The following is a 14887-nucleotide window of genomic DNA, read 5'->3' on the forward strand; positions in this document are numbered from 1 at the left end:
CATTATTTGTTGACTTGATTTTATTTATTGTCACATGTACCGAAGTACAGTGAAAAGTATTTTTCTGCGGCCGAGGAACGTACACAGTACGTACATAGCAGACACAAGAATAATCAACAGGGAACATTGACAAATGGTACATCGACAAAACAGTGATTGGTTACAGTGCGGAACAAGGGGCCAAACATAGCAAAAACATGAGCAAGAGCAGCATAGGGTATCGTGAATAGTGTTCTTATAGGGAACAGATCAGTCCGAGGGGGAGTCATTGAGGAGTCTTGTAGCTGTGGGGAAGAAGCTGTTCCGATATCTGGATGTGTGGGTCTTCAGACTTCTGTACCTTCTGCCTGATGGAAGGGTCTGGAAGAAGGCAATGCCTGGGTGGGAGGGGTCTCTGATAATGCTGCCTGCCTTCCTGAGGCAGCAGGAGGCGTATACAGAATCAGTGTGGGGGTGGCAAGTTTGTATAATGCATTGGGCCGAGTTCACCACACTGCAGTTTCTTGCGATCTTGGACTGAGCAGTTGCCATACCAGGCTGTGATGCAGCCGGATAGGCTCTCTATCGCACATCTGTAGAAGTTTGTGAGAGTCGATGCAGACATGCCAAATTTCTTTAGCTTCCACAGGAAGTAGAGACATTGTTGGGCTTTCTTGACAGTTGCATCAACGTGAGTGGACCAGGACAGACTGTTGGTGATGGTGACCCACAGGAACTTAAAGCTATCGACCATCTCCACTTCGGAGCCATTGATGCAGACGGGAGTGTGTGTCGTGCTGCGCTTCCTGGCGTCGATGATCAGTTCCTTGGTCTTTCTAACATTTAGAGAGAGGTTGTTTTCAGTACACCATGCAACCAAGTGATTTATCTCTCTCCTGTAGTCTGATTCATCGTTGTTTGAGATGCGGCCCACACAGTCGTATCACCCAAAAACTTATAGATTAAGTTGGAGTTAAACCTTGCCACACTGTCATGTGTGTATAGGGAGTACAGTAGAGGACTGATCACACATCCTTGCGGGGCCCTGGTCATAGATCATAGAATTTACAGTGCAGAAGGAGGCCACTCGGCCCATCGAGCCTGCACCGGCTCCCGGAAAAAGCACCCCACCCAAAGTCAACACCTCCACCCCATCCCCATAACCCAGTAACCCCACCCAACACTAAGGGCAATTTTGGACACTAAGGGCAATTTATCACGGCCAATCCACCTAACCTGCACATCTTTGGACTGTGGGAGGAAACCGGAGCACCCGGAGGAAACCCACGCACAGGACGTGCAGACTCCGCACAGACAGTGACCCAAGCTGGAATCGAACCTCGGACCCTGGAGCTGTGAAGCAATTGTGCTATCCACAAGGCTACCGTGCTGCCCTGGTGTTGAGGACTATTGTGGACGAGGTGCCTATCCTGACAGATTGCGGTCTGTTGGTGAGGAAGTCGAGGATCCAGCTGCACAGGGAGGGGTCAAGTCCAAGATTGCGGAGTTTGGTTATTAGTCTTGTTCGAATAATGGTGTTGAAGGCTGAGCTGTAGTCTATGAACAGCAGTCTTACATAGGTGTCCTTGTTGTCGAGGTGTTCGAGTGTTGATTGTAGAGCCAGTGAGATAGCGTTTGCTGTGGACCTGTTGCGGTGATAGGCAAACTGCAGTGGATCGAGACCGTCTGGGAGGCTGGCAGTGATCCGTCTCATGACTAGACGCTCAAAACATTTCATGATAATAGACGTTAGGGCCACCGGTCGATAGTCGTTGAGACAGGCTACCTTGTTCTTCTTTGATACTGGTATTATGGTGGTCTTCTTGAAGGAGGTAGGGACCTCAGAGCAGAGGAGTGAGGTGGTGAAGATATCTGCGAAGACACTCGCCAGCTGGTCTGCGCAGGCTCTGAGTGCTCGCCTAGGGACTCCGTCGGGGCCCGTCGCTTTCCGCAGATTTACTTTTAAGAAGGCAGCTCTTACTCCTGAGGCTGTTTTAAAGTGGGTATGGGTGTGTCCAGGGCTGTTGGGGTGGGTGGCACTGATACATTGGCTGACTGCTCAAAGTGGGCATAGAACTTGTTCAGATCATTGGGTAGGGATGCTCTAGCCCAAGATATTCCACCTGGCCTTGCTTTATAGCCTGTGATCTTGTGTAGGCCCTGCCATAGTCATCATGGGTTAGTGCCGTTGGCCTGGGACTCTAGTTTGATGCAATATTGTCTTTTTGCATCCCTGATGGCTTTCAGTACGTCGTACCTGGATTTCTTATATAGGTCCGGGTCGTCAGACTTGAACGCCTCCGTCCGGAACTTCAGCAGGGAGTGAAACTTTTGGTTGAGCCAATAACAGAGAAGAATAATGTTTTGGAGACATCAAAAAATTCTCCAGCATTTAAAAACATGCAAACTGATAGTCCATTTAAATCTCAAAATTCAGCCAATTAGAAGAAATCACAAAATATCTCCGAGAGATTATAATGGTTCAAGCATTAAATGTTATGGTGCTTGTGATCTGAGTGTGGTGGTGAAGAACACAGTTTATTCTGTCCCATTCTATATTACATCTAAGAGCTTGGATTCATTATTAGATGATCGGTCCTGTGAAGAATTAGATCATGTGCAGTTGGTATACAGCATCCACAATGGATTGGATCAACACTCCCAACGATTCTGAGACCATTAACAGCAAATTCAGCGATGTGTTCACAGGTTTTGGTACACTACCATTTACTAACAAAACACAACTCAAAGAGGATGCAAAATCTGTGATAAAGGCACCAAGAAGTGTATCTGCACCTCTTCAGGATTGACTCAAAAAGGGGCAAGACAAAGTGACAAAAGTAATCAAAAAGATAAAAGAACCTACTGACTGGTTAAACTCCATGGTTTGTGTAAAGAAAAGGAATGACGATATTCGCATATGCATGGATCCTAAAGATCTTAACGAGAATATCAAAAGAGAACATTACCAAATACCAAAGCTTGAGGAAATCACATCTGAGATGGCTGGTGCACAATTCTTTACAAAACTTGTTGCATCTCAGGGTTTCTGGCAACTAAAGCTAGAGGAACAAAGTACACAATACTACACTTTTAATACGCCACTTGGACGATACTGCTTTCTGAGAATGCGGTTTGGCATAATTTTGGCATCAGAAATTTTTCACCGTGCCATGGAGCACATAATCGAATGCATCGAAGGTGTACGTATGTAAGTGGATGATATCATTGTTTGGGTCTCAACCATTGAAGAGCACAACACGAGGTTGCTTAAAGGTCCATCGAGCATTAGGAGGAATGGGCTGAAGCTCAACAAACAAAAGTGTCAATTTGGGGTAACTGACGTCACATTCCTAAGTGACAAGCTCTCACCACATGGCATTGAACCTGACAAGGACAAAATCCAAGCAATTATCAACATGCCAAAACCACACAACAAGAAAGTCATCTTGTTGTGATGGGTATGATAAATTTTATAGAGAAATTAATTCCAAACCTATCAGCGAAAACAACACATCTACGTCACCTCCTGCACAAGACAACGGATTTCACTTGTACTGAGCAACATGAGCAAGAGTGGAAGAAGCTCAAGACTTCACTAACTACCACGTCAGTTCTCACATTTTTTGACCCATCTAAGCAAATTAAAGTGTCAACAAATGCGTCCAAAGATAGTCTGGGAGTAGTTCTTCTGCAACTTGAGCATGACGATTGGAAAACAGTTGCCTATGCATCACGATCCATAGTGACAACAGAGCGGAGGTATGCTCAAATCGAAAAAGAATGCCTGGATCGAGATATAGGCTTGGACAATTTCTACGACTATGTCTATTGGTTTCCAAGTTTCACAGTTGAGACAGATCATCGTCCTTTGGTTAACATCATCAAAATATAATGTGGATATGTCGGCGTTGGAGTGGGACGGGCACAGTAATAAGTCTTACAACACCAGGTTAAAGTCCAATAGGTTTATTTGGAATCACTAGCTTTCGGAGTGCAGCTGAAGAAGCTACGCTCCGAAAGCTAGTAATTCCAAATAAACCTATTGGACTTTAACCTGGTGTTGTAAGACTTATTACTGAGATCATCAAATAAAATCTCAACCTGATGTCTCCGCACATTCAGAGGTTGATGATGACGTTACAATGCTATGACTTCAATCTCATCTATATGCCAGGAAAATATTTGTTCTTAGCAGATGCATTATCGAGAGCGCCGATACATTAGCAGTGAAATTGCTTAAGATGCAAATCTGCATGTCAATCTTACTTCCACCCTACTAACAGTATCAGTTACAAAACTACGTGAGATCCAAGAAGAGATCAGGAAGGATCAAACTCTTCAAGAGGTGATGAGGAACATCAACTCACATTGGCCCAGAGGTCAGTGTATGGAGTTCTACAATATAAGATCTGAACTCACTATCATTAATGGAGTGGTACTTCATTTGAACACTAGTCATACCTCAATCTCTTCACAAGGATGTACTAAAGAGGATACATGAAGGTCATCTAAGGATTGAAAAATATAAATGGAGAGCTTATGACTCTGTTTACTGGCCTGGTACAAACCAGGATATTGGCAGGATGGTCAGTTGTGACACATGCCAGACTCATTGGTGCAAGCAAATGAAAACCTATGAATTACCTACTGCATCATGGCAGAAAGTAGCTGGAAGCAGTGAGGGTCCCAGAGGACTCGGAAATGGCTAATGTAACACCATTGTTTAAGAAAGGAGGGAGGGAGAAGATGGAAAATTATAGGGTGTTTAGCTGGATTTCAGTTGTTGATAAGATTTTGGACTATTATTAAGGATGAGAGTCCCAGGGACGGCAGGGCGGCACAGTGGTTAGCACTGCTGCCTCACAGCGCCAAGGATCTGGGTTCGATCCCGGCCCCGGGTCACTGTCCATGTGGTGTTTGCACATTCTCCCTGTGTCTGCATGGGTCTCACCCCCACAACCCAAAGATGTGCATGGTAGGTGGATTGGCCACGCTAAATTGCAGCTTAATTGGGAAAATTGTAAAAAAGGATGAGATTGCAGAGTACTTGGAAATGCATGGTAAAATAGGACTGAATCAGCACGGCTTCAGCAAAGGGAGGTCATGCCTGACAAATCTGTTCCAGTTCTTTGAGGATGGTGGCACTGTGGCACAGTGGTTAGCACTGCCATCTCATGGCGCTGAGGATCTGGGTTCGATCCCAGCCCGAGGTCACTATCCATATGGAGTTTGCATATTCTCCCCATGTCTGCATGATTCTCACCCTCACAACCAAAAGATGTGCAGTGTAGGTGGATTGGCCACACTAAAATTGCCACTTAATTAGAAAAACATTTATTAGAAAAATCATTATTTGAGGAGGTAACAAGGAAGTTAGACAAAGGAGAACCAGTGGGCGTGATCTATTTGGATTTCCAGAAGGCCTTTGACAAGGTGCAGTCGAGGAGACTGCTAAATAAGATAAGAACCTGTAGTGTTAGAGGGAAGGTACTGTCATGGATAGAGGATTGGCTGACTGGCAAAAGGCAGAGAGTGAGAATAAAGGGGTCTTTTTCAGGATGGCAGCCGATGACTAGCGGTGTGCCTTAGGGGTCAGTGGTGGGACCACAACTATACACAATATGCATTAACGATCAGGAAGAAGGAGCTGAAGGCATTGTTGCTAAGTTTGCAGATGATACAAAGACATGTAGGAGGACAAGTAGTGCTGAGGAAGCAGGGAGGTTGCAGAAGGACTTGGACAGGATAGGAGAGTAGGCAAAGAAGTGACAGATGAGATAAAATGTGGAAATGTGTGAGGTTATATACTTTGGTCGGAAGAATAATGTCATAGACATGCTTTGGAAATCAGAAGCTCAAAGAGACTTAGGAGTCCAGTTCAGGGTTCTCTTAAGGTTCAGTTGGCAGTTCGGAAGGCAAATGCAATGTTTGCATTCATGTTGAGAGGGCTGGAATACAACATACAGGGATGTACTGCTGAGGCTGTAAAAGGCTCTGGTCAGCCCCCGTTTGGAGTATTGTGAGCATTTTTGGGCCCCGTATCTAAGAAAGGAAGTGCTGGCCTTGGAAAGGGTCCAGAGGAGGTTCACAAGAATGATCCCCGGAATGAAGAACTTGTCATATGAGAAGCGGCTGAGAAATCTGGGTCTGTACTCGATGGAGTTTAGAAAGATGAGGAGGGATCTTTTTGAAACATATAAAATACTGAAAGGCCTAGATCGAGTGAACGTGGAGAGGATATTTCCACTGGTAGGAGAAACTAGAACCTGAGGGCACAGCCTTAGACTGAAGGGGTGATCCTTTAAAACTGAGATGAGGAATTTCTTCAGTCAGAGGGTGGTGAATCTGTGGAACTCTTTGCCACAGAAGCCTGTGGACGCCAAATCAGTGAGTGTCTTTAAGACAAAGATAGATAGGTTCTTGATTAATAAGGGGATCAGGAGAATGGGGATGAGAAACATATGAGCCATGATTGAATGGCTGAGCAGGCTCTGTGGGCCGAATGGCCTAATTGTGCTCCTGTATCTTATTCTCTTACGGTCTCACTTCAGATCCCTCCCCCCCCACCCACCGCCACCCAATGTCTCGCTGGCTTCGGCTCCCACCCACCCCCATCGCCGGGATTAGCGCCCCCACCCCGCAAGTAAGCAACATCCTACTATGAGATCAGTAAATGCACACCACTTCATGCCCCCTTTCAGGCTCCGCCCTTTTCAGGCTGCTCCCCCCAACATGGCACTGCCCCAGGTACCTTGGCATTGCCAACCTGGCAGTGCCACGTTGGTACTGCCAGGGGCCAGAGCACTGTCCTGCCATGTCCCGGACCACCCAGGGGCTTTAATGTCCTCAGAGCCCACTGGTGTGATCATTACGTCTGGCCTCAGCAAGGCCGTGAACCATAATGTCTGCTGCAGCCGGCCGGGAGCATCGTGCACTGCTCGATGCCTGGCGCGATCCCCATTTAGGGGCTCTCCCAGTTCTCCTGACATAGCTATATGTGTGCCGGGTGCAACACCATCGGAAAATCACCCCCCATGGCTCCTCGGTGCCATGCTCGGTCAAATGCTGCTTTGATGTCAAGGGCAATCATGCTGACCTCACCTCTGGAATTCAACTGTTTGATCCAAGTTTGGACCAAGGGTGTAATGGAGTCAGGAGTTGAGTAGTCCTGCTGAAACCTGTTGGTGAGCAGATGATTAGAAAGCTCCGCTTGTTAGCATTGCCGATTGCATCCTCCATCACTCTGCTGCTGATGAGAGCAGGCTAATGAGGTGGCAATTGACCAGTTTGGATTTTTCCTTTGTGGTCACGATATACCTGGACAACTTTCCATACTGTCAGGTTGATGCCAATCTTGTATTACTGAATTATTTCGGTATATTTACAAATATTCTATTAAATTTGATTTTTAAAGCCAATTTATCACCACAATATCTGGAAATGATTCAGCGGTAATGGACTCTTATTTGTTGATGCCTGAGACAACATAAACCACATTTACGTTGAAAGCTGTAGCTGTGGTCTTGTTATATTGTGAGCAGAGTCAATGTTATTTGTGTGGTAGTAATGAGCTTTCTAAATAATGCAGGCTACATCACCAGAGGATGGGACACTGCTGAGATTCAGGGTGTGGCTGCATTCCAACCACATGATTTCAATTGGAGATTTATTAATAAATGAGGGCTTGCACACTGAATTAAAGATGCAGTTTACTGTATTGGAGAACGTCAGGTAATTGGATTTTTGGGACTATGAGGAATGGCTTTCACAAATATTCTTCCAGGTCATTTTCATAGAAACTTTCCTGCATAATTTTTCTGTTTATTTTAATAAATATTACAACAACAGACACATCATGATGGAATTATGCAGGGCAGCACGGTGGCGCAGTGGGTTAGCCCTGTTGCCTCACGGCGCTAAGGTGCCAGGTTCGTTCCGGCTCTGGGTCACTGTCCGTGTGGAGTTTGCACATTCTCCCCGTGTTTGCATGGGTTACGCCCCCACAACCCAAAGACGTGCAGCCTAGGTGGATTGGCCACACTAAATTGCCTCTTAATTGGAAAAATTGAATTGGGCACTCTAAATGTTTTTTTAAAATGATGGAATTATGCTTTTAATCATTCTACATGGCCTATGGCAGTACCTTGCTTCTTTCATAAGACTAGGGTTATTTAGTAGACACAACTTCATAGAAATAAGGACTGTGAAATTAGACACAGAGGTTGGGCTACATTAGAATTTTTTTTTTTTAAATTTAGAGTACCCAATTCATTTTTTTTCCAAATAAGGGACAATTTAGCATGGCCAGTCTACCTACCCTGCACATCTTTGGGTTGTGGGGGCGAAACCCACGCAAACATGGGGAGAATGTGCAAACTCCACACGGACAGTGACCCAGAGCCGGGATCGAACCTGGGACCTTGGCGCCGTGAGGAAACAGGGCTAACCCACTGCGCCACCGTGCTGCCCGGGCTACATTAGAATGAATATTTCTAATTCCACTTCTAAAGAACCAAGCCATAGGGAGCAATTCATCCAAAAAACCTTGGGCAAGTTTGGCAGGGTGTTTCCCACCGGCTTTTTGGGTGAGATCCAGAATTGCCCCAATCTCGAAGCGAGCTTAAGAGTTTCCCCCAACTTCCCCATGGAGGGTCCCTCCCCTTTCAGGACCCCGAACCCCCTCTTTCAGGACCCTACTTCAACCTCTTCATATCCGCTTCCTCCCCCACTCTTCATACCCCCCCTTTCATGGGTATGGCCACCTCAGGCCCTGAACCTTGGAAGTGCCAACCTGTCACCTTGGCACAGCCATCCTGGCAAACATGCAGTTCCAGGGTGCTTGGTTGGCACTGCCATAGCACCCAGGTGCCAGGGTGCTGCCTTGCCCTGTCCCCGACCATCTGGGGGGCTCTACTGACCTCCGAGGACCCCAGAGTGGCCATTACGCTTGGCCTCCGCTTGTGGAGACCAGTACTAATCAGAGTCCGGGTGAGGCCTAGCCGGTGCGGCCGGTGATTCCTGAGCGTAGGGAGAATGCAGCCTGAAGTAGGTCGCGCATATTTAAATGAGCCATAAATATCATTATCTGGATCACACCCAGTGAGGGTGTGATCCAGATCATGCCGGGCACCAAGAGTCAGGTGACTCATGCAAGGTTTCACGCCCAGTGCTAAACTCAATTTGGGCCTCGCTCGCGATGCACCCGGCCCACCTGGATCGGCACTGGGCAAAACGCGGTGATAGAATCAAACCCATAGTATGACAGTGTAAAATAACTCAGCTCAGGTAGATTTCTCTTATTTTCCCATCTCCAAAGGTCAGAGGCTGAGTGAGCAGTGCAGGGATGTGAACTCAAGTCCTTATTACATTTATACATTTATGAAATTACATTTGTGAAGCCAAAGGCGGCAACCTGGGAGGGATATTTCTGACCCAGCCAGAGGGATGGTAGCTCAGCAACCTCAGCACCACCACTGTTATGATGGTCATTGCTGTGGCTACAGCCATCCCTGAACTTGTTGGCACCAGTCGGGGCAACTGTCTGGACATCAAAATTGACCTTAATATCATTAGGTTAAGAGTTAAAAGATCATAAGAAATAGGAGCAAGAGTAGACCATTTGGCCCAAGGCACCTGCTCAACCATTTTGGAAGATAATGGTTGATCTGATTGTGACCTTAACTCTATTTTCCTGCTTATCCATGTCAATCAAAAATCTGCCTACCTCAGACTTGAACATATTCAAAGACTCAACCTCCACTGTCTCTGTGGAAGAGAAGTCCGAAGGCTAATGACCCACTGAAAAATGAAATTCCTCCTCATCTCCGTCTTAAATGGGAGACCCTGAGTGGGATTCTACATTGCCCGACGCTAAAACTGGGAACGGCGATTGGGTGGAGAATAGCTTCTGACACCGAAATCGTGGCTGGCGCCGGTTTGACTCCGGGTTGCAATGCTCCGCCCCCTCAAAATCGGCATCAATGCGACGCACACCGCGGCTAAGTTGCAACCACATTCCCATCTCATTATCGGGCTCACCCGCGATGCTCTGCCTCTGATGGGCCGAGTTCCCGATGGCACTGTGTACGTGTGGTCTCAACAGTCATAAACCTGGCATGGTGGCTGCGGAGAGAGAGGGCATACAGACAATATCCAGCACCGCCATACTTCAGCAACAGTCATGCTGCTGGCTGGGGCGCTTCTGCCAGGGCTGGGGGGAGTAGTGGGGGGGTGAGTGGGTTGTGGGGTTGGGATGCACGGGGATGCGGTCCAGCACAACCAGCGCCATCTTTTCGGGCGTGATCGGTGCGTGTGTGGGGTGTGTATAGTGTACGTGTGGCTGCAGCTTGTCAGCCCTGCACATGTCCATCACGGACCCAGCGATTCCCCCACCATTTTCCGCATGTTCTGCGGGTGTTCCCCGCGGCGCCGATGCTAGCCCTTCACTGGGAGCGGAATCGGTGCGGGTATGGTGCCGATTTTTCTGACGTGGAACTCCACGGATCCTCCGTTGGTGTCAGCACTTAGACGCAGGAACGGAGAATCCAGCCCCACTTACTTTTAAACTGGACAGCCTAGTTCTAGATTCTTCCGTGAGAGTAAACATATTCCCAGCAGCTACACTGTAAAGGCCACACAGAAACTTATTTGTTGAAATAAGATCACCTCTTGTTCTTCTAAACTCCGATGAGTAAAGGTCCAACTTGTTAATCGAGCCTTTATCTTGTGCAATAACCTTTTACCCTTATCAAATGCTTTGTGGAAATCCAAATATACTACATCTATTAGTTCTCTTTTGTTCACCCTGCTTGTTATCTCCTCAAAGAATTCTAACACATTTGTCAGACATGATTTTATCTTTCACAAATATGTTTTACCTTTCAGAAAACCATGTTAACTCACAAGGAGCAAATCAACTAGCGGGAGGTGATGGTGTCGCGGTATTGTCACTGGGCGGTAGCACAGTGGTCAGCACTGTTGCTTCACAGCTCCAGGGTCCCAGGTTTGATTCCCGGCTTGGGTCACTGTCTGTGCGGAGTCTGCACATTCTCCCCGTGTCTACGTATGTTTCCTCCGGGTGCTCCGGTTTCCTCCCACAGTTCACAGGTGTGCAGGTTAGGTGGATTGGCCATGATAAATTGTCCTTAGTGTCCAAAAAGGTTAGGTGGGGTTACTGGGTTACGGGGATAGTGTGGAGATGTGAGCTTAAGTAAGGTGCTCTTTCCAAGGGCCAGTGCAGACCCGATGGGCTGAATGGCCTCCTTCTTCACTGTAAAAATTCTATGACTAGCAATTCAGAGACCCAGGATAATGCTCGCGGGTCCTGAGTTTGAACCCCACCATGACAGACGATGAAATTTTAATTCAATAAATCTGGAATTAAGAGTCTAACATTGACCATGAAATCATTGTTGATCGTTGTAAAAATGTCCGTTTGCTAATGTCCTTTAGGGAAGGAAATCATCCATGCCTGGTCTGGCCAACATGCGACTCGAGACCCACAGCAATGAGTTTGACTATTAACTGCCCTCATTCAGTCTAACAGCAAATGTAGGCCTTGCCAGCTACGCCCACATCCCATTAAATAATTTCCAAAAACTGTTTTTTCTGCACCTGACCATGATCCAAGACCTGCCACCTCATGTTTATGGACATGGGCATAGATGAAATTGGCCGTTGTTGTGATTAATGATATGGTGGCACTGACTATTAGGGCTAATTAAAAATCAATACTTGGGCAAGGTATCAAATGATATCTGTGGAACGCTACACCAGGAAGGAGCCAACATCATGAGGTCAAGAGAGTCAGGGACAATAGAGAAACTGAGTAGAAAACAAAGAAACTAAGGTTTAAAAATATGGTGATGCAGTAATTCATTGATAAATTGATTATGGTTGGTAATTAATAGAAGGTGCACAAATGAATGTGGACATGATTTAACGGCCTCGTCGGGCCCGACTTGGTGTCGGGGCGAGGCCATTGAATCTCGCAAGAGGCCTCTCATGAGATTCGTGACGTTCAAAATGCCTTGCGAGATTCAACCGAACCTCGCGAGACGTCACGATCTGGGTCTCGCTTTCACTGGGTGAGATCCAGATCAGCATATTTAAATGAGCCTAATGGCATATTTAAATATGCATTTGCCAGATTCCCCCAGTGCCTGGAACCTAACAGTGTCGCTGGGAAGACATCACCAGGGCACTATTTAGTACTTCTCCACAGAAATATGGACCAGATGTAACAGCACCTGGGGGTCTCCCAAGCCATTGGAGACCTGGGTGGTCAGGAACAGTGCAGGGTTGCACTCTGGCACTCCCCCTGGCATCCGAGCACCTTGGCACTGCCAGCCACGATATCTTGGTACTGACAGGGGGGTTGAGGGGGAATGAAGTGTGCGGGGCGGGGTGAAAGGCAGCTATGAAGGGCCTCATAAAGCTTGGGGTTGAAGGGTGAGAGTCCTGAAAGGAGGGGCCTGAAAGGGAGGGTGAGTGGCTTGAAAAGAGGGGGCCTTCAGCAACCCCATAGCAGGGCATCCTCACTGGGGATTTGGGGGCAGGGGTCATGTGTGCAGGTGGATGGTGTGGGGGACTTTCAAGCTCACTGAGAGATCGGGGAACCCTCTCAAACTGGCGGCCCAATCTTTGAGGAGCCTGTCTTGCTGGCGAGTTCAGCTCCTCACTGTTGAAAGCATTTTGAAGTGTGGGCTAGACTGGGGAGAAACTCCCAAAGGCCCCAAAAATGACTAAAGGTACGATCTAACCAGAAAAAACAGTCAACCTGGGCGGGATTAGAGAGGTCATTCACGGCGAACAACCCCGTTATCGAATGGCATTCTTGTGTTATCGGGCCCACGAGGCTGCACTCCGTATAATTTCCTGTGGAGATGTTCAGTGCAGGAAGAGATTGAAGCATGGTGCCCAGATGTCACAAACCCCCCAATGTGACCCCTGGACTCCTCAGCGCCCCAACTCGCCTGTTGGGCGGGATCCTTGAACCCCCTGCACCACATCTCATATGGGCAGGGCAGCCCCAAGCCCAATTCCCAGCCTGGGCAAAATGCAAACTTGGCACCTTGGCACTGTCACCCTGGCACGCTGGCAGTGCCCATACCAGCCTGTTATAGAATCAGTGCCAAGTTGCCCAGGTCAAATCAACAATGCCACGGTACCACACGGCCCAGATACCAGACACCCAGGGGCCTCCAATTACTTGGGAGAACCCTCGCAGTGTGCCGTTTCACCTAGTCCCCGTTTGTGGGTGGGATGCAGATTTCAACATCTTGCAAGATCTCGTTAGATGTCGCGAGGCGTAGCGATTGTCGGAATCCAGGAAGAGGCCTCTCCCGGGATCGACAATCCGTGTCCCAATTTCAGCGGGATATGGTCGGTAAATTGCGCCATAAGTATGGGAGAATACCGGTATGGATTTCACCCAAAAACCTGGCTGGAAATATGCCGCCAAATTCGCCCATAATGACACATAGGGCGCGATTCTCCCGCCATGCTGCACCAGAAAAGCAGCTCGCCACGGCGCAGTGCAGTCATTGAAAGTCAGGAGTCCCGGCTACCCGGATCTTCCTGGGTCGCAATGCCTTGTGAGATTCAACGCAATCTCGCGAGCCGTTGCAAGGTGAATCCTGCCACAATGGGAGGATCACTTTTTAGCAAACCTGCATATTAGAGCAATGCAATAAGCCACTCTAATGTGCAGATTTCCGATGTACCTGAAGCTTTGGGATTCAATCCTTCGCCTCAGGGACCTCCGGCGAGCACCGTTTCCACCAGATGGAACGGCACTCATGGGGGGTCTCCAAGGGGATGGGAGGCTTCTAACCAGCTGCACGCCCTTTGGGCATGGTCGTGCCCTGGCTCGACTGGTGCCATCTAGATTCCTTGGCAGTGCCAGCCTGGCACTCTGGCATTGCCACCTAGGTGCCAGTCTGACACTGCCAAGGTGCCAAGCTGACACTGCCACCTGGTAGGGGCACGCCAAAGTGCCAGGTTAGCACTGGCAAGGTCCCAAGATGGATTTTTCACATGCGCGCAATCGGGCTGGGGTTGCCCGGCATGGGTGTTGGGGGTGCGGGGGGACGGGTGACCTCCCCATATTGCTTTCGGGCTTGAGGGGAAAGGTTGGGGATTCTTTTGGGGGCCGTGGAGAATGGTGTCCCGATCTCTCGCTAAAACAGGGAGTCCCGGCGAGCAGAGCTCCCCATTGTAAAAATCGGGGCTATGTGCAGCCTCAGCCGCTCGTACCCGTTCAGGCCCCTTACTCAAACGAGTTGTGTTGAATAGCCATGTGTTTCTCGGCACTGCCCGCTCGCCTGGAGACTTTGTTCCCTTGAAAATGTTTTGATTGAATTCTGCTCTATATTTCTGCTTTTAGGCTCGGAAAAGTGCTGGCAGTTTCTCCTTACCTCATGTCAACAGACTACATACGTACAGCAGTTTGTGGCAGACTGAGAATCTCGTTACTCTGGTTTGTGGGCAAGAAGCCAACCCCAGCAGAGGTTTAATCCAGCTGCACAACTGTTCTTATCAACAAGCCCCACCAATTGAAAACATCCCATGTTGCCTGCCATAGGAATGAAAAGATAATTGATGTGTTTATTCAAAGTTCTCAGTTATGGCTCCTTCTTCCTTCAGGCTAGAGAGGGAGAATTCCATTCACAAATCCTCACCACAAAGCATAACTTGCATGCGACTGAGACAGGGTGGAGTCAGTGCTCTGCGCTGTAAACAATGAGGTAAGCTTTCCGGTGTTCATTCACAAACACCTTCCAGCACTTTCTGGCACTCACGAAATCATGGAAGGCAGAGGGATGTTTTGGAACTTTACGAAAAAGAGAAAAAGGCCATCTGCAAAGAATGTTGGGCAAAGAAACATTAAAAATGTATTTTTGGA

This window comes from Scyliorhinus torazame, chromosome 6 (genome assembly GCF_047496885.1).
Source record: "Scyliorhinus torazame isolate Kashiwa2021f chromosome 6, sScyTor2.1, whole genome shotgun sequence".
In the NCBI taxonomy this organism is placed as follows: Eukaryota; Metazoa; Chordata; class Chondrichthyes; order Carcharhiniformes; family Scyliorhinidae; genus Scyliorhinus; species Scyliorhinus torazame.